Here is a 6,244-nt window from a genome sequence, read left to right as displayed (position 1 = left end):
TGAGTATGGTCAACACAATCTGTGAGAATGATTTCATGCTGGTGCAGCCTTAACCAGTAAAGATGTCTAAAATTAATATAAACATTTACAGAGCTGCCAGAAAGAAAAAAAGGTTAAATATCTAAAAGGTAAGTGAAATAAACAAGTAGATAAATCTGTGTAATTTTCCTGTTTAGCAACTAGTTTGTATCAATTATTCAGTGAATACTTTATGAAAAACTAATGCAATCATGATTTTTTCATAGAAAATTTATGCACAAGAAAAATGAAAGGTTAAACTAAACAGTTCATTTATATGTAACAACTGATTCAAAAAGCTTAGATAATTTTACAGTTAGTAGATTAATTTAATAGTCTTCACCAATGAAGAAACCAGGGGTGAAGGGATGTATTGACAGCCACAAAGGGAATTGACACCAGAGACAGTAACAGAATTAAGAAAAACCTGGCTTGCAGTCCAGCAGTCAGATTATCTGAATAACTGGGTTTTGGGTTTAAGCTTCCTAAGTTTGATTTCTAAAATAGCTCAAAGTTTTCCAAAAGTATCAAACCTGCAAAACAAACCTTCACCAGTGTTTCCCCAATCCCACCTCTGACTAACAAGTACCACAACAATGGCTTTTCCTAAAGAATTAAAAGCATTTGTCCTGGCCGTGGTAGGAACTGAGCTGCTCTGCTAATGTTGGCAGTCCTAGGGTTTGGCTTCCTGCATGACGACTGACAATGGCCATGTTCTTCACCAGGAATTTGGGAGTTTCTATAATAATTTTATTAACTTCTGGCTCAGAAAGCAGAGCAAAACATTTTCTGAGAAGGCAAAAATTCTAAGGTTCATAATACAACCAGGGTAGAAAAATTCAGAAGATACCATATTCTTTGTGTAACTGTGGACCAGCTGTAACCCTGAGACAAGTTCTGGTTCTGCCACTTGGCCTCAGTTTATACTAAAATGAAGCTTACCACACACCTCTCAAACCTGCCACAGAAATTCCACAGACCGTCCACTCAGAAGAGATTCTGTAGAATAATTTCTTTTTGTGCACTTAAGTCACCTAGAAGTCTTTTCTTATGTTTCTTTTCCAAGTCCTTTCTCTTGTTTCCTGTCCTCATAAAAATTTTCTCTCAGTGTCCTCTCATCAGACTTAATCTATAAGACTGTTTTCCTACCAAATTCACAACTTTTGAGGGGAGTGCATATACCACTTCCCAGTCAAGGCACTCAAGGGCCAAGTTTTGTTTCTAGAAGGGCTCTTTTCTATCCTGTTCTGGAAAGCAAAAAAGAACAGGTGTTTCTACCCATTTCAGGGTAAGGAGATGTTATTGGCAGTAAGATGAGTGTTCTTGGTGGAAATGAAATGCACCCTGTTAGATTATTTTCATGGTAAGGTTGTGTAGAGGCCTCAGTCAGAGATTGTGGCAGCGTTCACACATGTAATGAAGAGATTTTACAACTGCATGGTCTTGTACTTGGTCTCTAAAGGCTGGATGTTTATGCCTGCACTGAATCCCAGTGAAGTAAGGTAAATGCATGTGACCACACAGCTCCTGCAATCAAAGTTAAACTCAGAATGAGTTAAAAATGCCATTTCAAATAATAAATGCATATAGAAGATCTTGGAAATAAATACCACAGGATCAAGAGAATAATACTTGCTGCTTGTATTCTGATCTGAGCATTATGCTCTAAATTGAGTAAAAATCCTCTGATAGCCTGCATATTAGCAAAGAAAATATTTTTACAGTTATATTAAGGGGAAAAAAGGATTTATTTGACCAGGCTATTGAAACACAGAGGAGATTTATTAATTCAATATTCCCTTTAATAATATCAATATCAAGAAAGGCAAGGAAACCACCAGCAAGAATCAATAGGATTGTCAGACATTTACTTAGATACAGAAAGACCTCCACTGAAGAAATAGCTAACATCTGCTAATTTGTCTTTAATTAGTGCTGCTGCCATTCCTTTTTCTTTTGGCTTTAAACATGTCTTGCAGTCAGGTTTAAATGGGGCTTTGACAAAGAAAAACCTTCGGTGGTGATTAAAAAAAAACACACCCTCATGCAGCAAACCGCTGCAGTAAAAGACCACATTTTCTGCCACTTCCAAAAAGTTATATCAGTTCTTTTGTGAAAATACCTCAGTACCTGAAAGTTTTCAGTCCATTATCCCGCATATTATCTTCAAAAGTCAGGAAAGCACTGTAATTTCCATTTCATCCGAAGACAGAGAAGAGGAAAGAGGACTTCTGGCCAGCTGGTCTCTCCCTCACATAAAATGAGAGAGCAAAGGCAGATTATCAGACCTGAGAATTAAAAAAGACCTGCTTAGGGTGAAGGCCAGATGCAGTCAGAAAGTGAAGATATCTAAAGAACTTCCTTTGGAAACAAAATCAGAAATTCAGGTGAGGAATTCAAAGACGTGACACAAAACATCATACACCAGCCTAACCCTGGAAACAGCAGGGAAACAGAACAACTACCTTCAGGATTACAGAGGTATTTTAGAGGGTCTAATGCACTGAGAAGGAAATTCAGAGCAGAGAACAGCCACCTCTTGTATCTGTTCCCTGTATCTGCCTACAGGCCAGTTAGAAGAGCCAGCCCTGGAAAGCAGCATATGTGTGGGAACACATTCCACAGAGGTACAAAATCCAGATGTCCCATGTTTTTCCAGCTCCTAGGCTGGAGAGCAGAGGCAGCTATCTGGAAATGATGGGATTGCTCAGAGGGGGACTTCAGGATCACTCACCCAAAGCAATACCTCTTGTGCAGCTCTTCACTGCAGGATGAGGAAGAAATTCAGACAGACCTTGTGCCCAGCATTTCATACCAAGTACCAAATGCAAATAAGGAGCTACTTGACTTCCCACAGAGGATGTCTATGAGTCTAAAATGCCTGTCATCTTCTTCCTTTCAGGAACTTGTCCAGGATTCTAAAGGACTTTTGTAAAAGAGGATAGACTGGAAGTTGAATTGTGCAAGCTGCAAACCACCTCACTTCAGGTACAAGACCTGCCTCTTCCTACATATATAAACAGGCCCCAAATACCAGACACACAGTAGATTTCAGCTGAAGTATTTCTGGCCAGACAGGAATTTACCTTGTTCACATCATATGTGCCTGAATATACCAGGCCATTGGAAAATTTTGCCCTGATTCTTCCCTAATTTTAGACTGTATGTCCTTGATTATGATTGGAGAAATACAGAGTGAACAAACTATTCTAACCTGGAGTCCTTGACCTAATATAGAGACATGAAGATCTCATACATATTTCTTCATCTGTGATCTATTTCTTTTCCTCCCCTTCCCCCCCAACTCCTCCTTCCCTCTATCTCTCCCTCTAGCATTTTTAAATATACCTGCCTTCTTCATAGTCTGCACTAGCTGGGAGACTTTAAAACAATAAGAAACAGAAACCTGATAGTGCCTCGAGTAAGTGTGGTTTTTTTTTTTTTCCTGAAATGGAAGTGGATTTCTAAGTGGGATTTGAGATCAATATTGTATTTATTTATTCAGTTCTGCCTTTGTTTGGGTATAATGTTATAGTCCTTGGCACTTAGACTTAGGCCATTTGTTAAGAAGGCTGTTGAAGATGTTACAGTGGGATTTATTATGCACTTCTGCAGATTTATTTCTTGTTAGGTAATTTGGTGGATGTTTCATGTACTGCATGCTGGATAATAATATAAAAGGACACCATGCCTGTAAAATTGCACGGAGTCTTTATTAGTAGAATAATTTACAGAGACAGTGCAGCTGCAGTTGGCAAACGCACCCTGCATAACCTCACTGACTTCCCAACACCTTTTCAGAACTGTCCTCCCAGCTCTTTTCTCCACATTTCATGCCTTGACCGCTCACCCCTTCCTCCTCAATTCCTCGGTTTCCTGGGGACAAGAGAAAGCACTGCTTATCTCACCGTCCAAGGTTGTGAGTGATATGGACAAGTAACAAAGAGTAAATGGAGAACAGTGGCAGTAATTAAAGGTAAAGGGCCAGATGGAGTCACTTATGGCTCTTGCTCACCCCAGCATGAATTTAAAGATGCATAGAAACACCACAAGCCTATGGCAATGGAGAAAAAGCAGATGAAGCAGCAACACTTCTTTTAGTTGGACTTACTTCTTCCCTACTCCCTCCGGTCCCTCTCCCCTGCTCCTTTCTGAGGATGTGTGGCAGCTGGAGCTGAAAGCAGCACAGCTGTGTCTGCCAACTGTCAGCTGGCAGGATGATAGAAAAAGGTAAAAGGGTTATACCCAGCCAGTGGAAGGTCACTTTGCTCTGCTTACACCTGAACTTTAGGAGGTCTTGAAGGTCCACCACCTTGTCACCTCAACACCAATCGTGACCAATTATCAGCAGTGTTAACAGCAGGGGCCCCAATAGGGTCAGCACCACAGCTGAGAGTGAGGAGCAAGTCTGGTACATGTTAGAAGTACATTCAGGGCAAAAAGAGGGAATGAGTTGTTGTACAGGACGAATGCAGCCCTCCAGAACTCAAGGGGAAATAGCAATATAGTCAGTCCTTTGGTTTTCCCCTGACTGACAAAGGAAGAGTAAGGGTATAGGTGAGAGGCTCCCCTTTTGGGGTTCTGGTAGTATATTCTTGTTTTGCTACCTCACAATGACCACAAAGGGCATAAAGCAGAGGGATACCAAGTCTGTGAGCAACTGCTCTGTAGGGGAGTTCTCCCAGAACCTTGTTCTGAGGCTTTCCTGTGTCCCTGGGACTTTCATTCATTTGGCAGCACAAAGGAGAGCAAAAATGTCCAATGTTTTAGAATTGTCTTCCACTCTGTGTTTGCTACTAAGATATTGCTGAAGGTTGTTGAGCAAGCCCTAATTAGCTTCAAAATGCATCCCATTTCTTCTCATCTAGGATTTCAGCACAGCATAGTCTTAAGCCAGATTTGAATGATCAAGCAGTGCCCACAGGAGCAGCCTTTGCATCATTGCACAGCACTCAGGGACGGGTTCTCAGCAGGGCCCAGGCTGGCAGAGAGATATTTTACCAATATCAAACTCCTTGGAGACCAGTGACTTTTATACTTCAGTGATGCCCTGATAGTAGACTTTCAAACAACTGTGGTGTATTGGATCACACTTTTAAAATTGAAACCCAAATCTGACCCTTCTGCATATAAACATGGCCTGGGTTTTTCAGTGATGTCTAGATTTTCTCACAGAGCATGGAGGAAAGAGTGTAAATGGAGAAGGGGCATGTGCCTGATGTTACCACTGAGGAAGTGCAGTGCATCCAACAACTGGTGCTGGAAAGATCCCATCCACATGTGGAGATACCACACCTCTGACAAGTTCTTCTTTATGAACAAATGGGAAGCTGCTCTCAGCAAGAGGGTCTGGACTCATCTGAGAAGCCAGCTAGCAGAGGTCCTGAGAACCCACAGCTGCAGAGAGCAGTCCATGTGAGGCAAACTAGGCTGCTCAAGTTAGAGGAGGCAGCAGTGTCTGCAGGGAAAATCTGCAGTGACTGTGAAGGAGAAGCTGATGGTGATCCCTTAGGTCAGTCCTATTCCTAGGCTATTTGCCTCCATGGGTACAACCTGCCTATATCTGGCATATCCCAGAGCATCAGGAAAAACACCTTGTCTTCTCAATTCATTTCTCTCTTCTCTTCATAACCATCTGATCACTGCAGCACACAAGCCCTGTTGCTAAAGGGTTACATCGTGTTTTTCCTGCACACCTCAACTTCTCCTCAAGTCTTACCTTGCTCCCAGTGTTGCTTCATTACAGCAAGTATCACCCTGGCCAATGCAGACCGACTGCTGCTCCCCACAGAAACAGTGTTTGGCATGATCTGCCCCTGCACTGCTTTCCTCAAAGCGCAAATTGCTTTCCACTTTCACTCACTAATTCTTCAGACTTTCTTCCCCTCTCCACAGTGTGATTATTTTCTTTTTCCTGGCACATATAGGGCAAGATAGGCACACAATAGATAAAGCAAAAGCTAATTGCAAGGCATGTTAAACACAATGGATGTGCTGGCAATCTATAGATCAATACCGACGGGCATCCTTATGTGCACTGCATGGCTAAGCAGCTCTGACAACAGGCTGGACTGGGAACACATTGCAGAGACAATAATGGATTACTAGTTACAACCCCCAAACTAAGTAAATAAAGGAGACAGACTTCTGGGTCTGTTCATTATTCTTATAATCCTAAATTAACAAAAACTCAGGGCTGTGCTGGGGATAAGACACTCTCCCAATG

General features: G+C 41.7%; 1 long non-coding RNA gene across 1 annotated transcript; it reads right to left on the bottom strand.

Moving 5' to 3' along the window:
- Window positions 1–3,781: 3,781 nt before the first annotated feature.
- On the bottom strand, window positions 3,782–4,577 carry LOC135298202 (uncharacterized). Its single transcript, XR_010360211.1, has 3 exons — window positions 4,297–4,577; window positions 4,130–4,192; window positions 3,782–3,894 (listed from the first exon to the last, which is right to left on the bottom strand). It is a non-coding gene; the product is annotated as an uncharacterized LOC135298202 (long non-coding RNA).
- Window positions 4,578–6,244: the final 1,667 nt, after the last annotated feature.

Source organism: Passer domesticus, chromosome 3 (assembly GCF_036417665.1).
Source record: "Passer domesticus isolate bPasDom1 chromosome 3, bPasDom1.hap1, whole genome shotgun sequence".
Classification (NCBI taxonomy): Eukaryota; Metazoa; Chordata; class Aves; order Passeriformes; family Passeridae; genus Passer; species Passer domesticus.
Note: the sequence above shows the minus strand (reverse complement) of the source record. Positions and strands in the feature narration are given on the sequence as shown.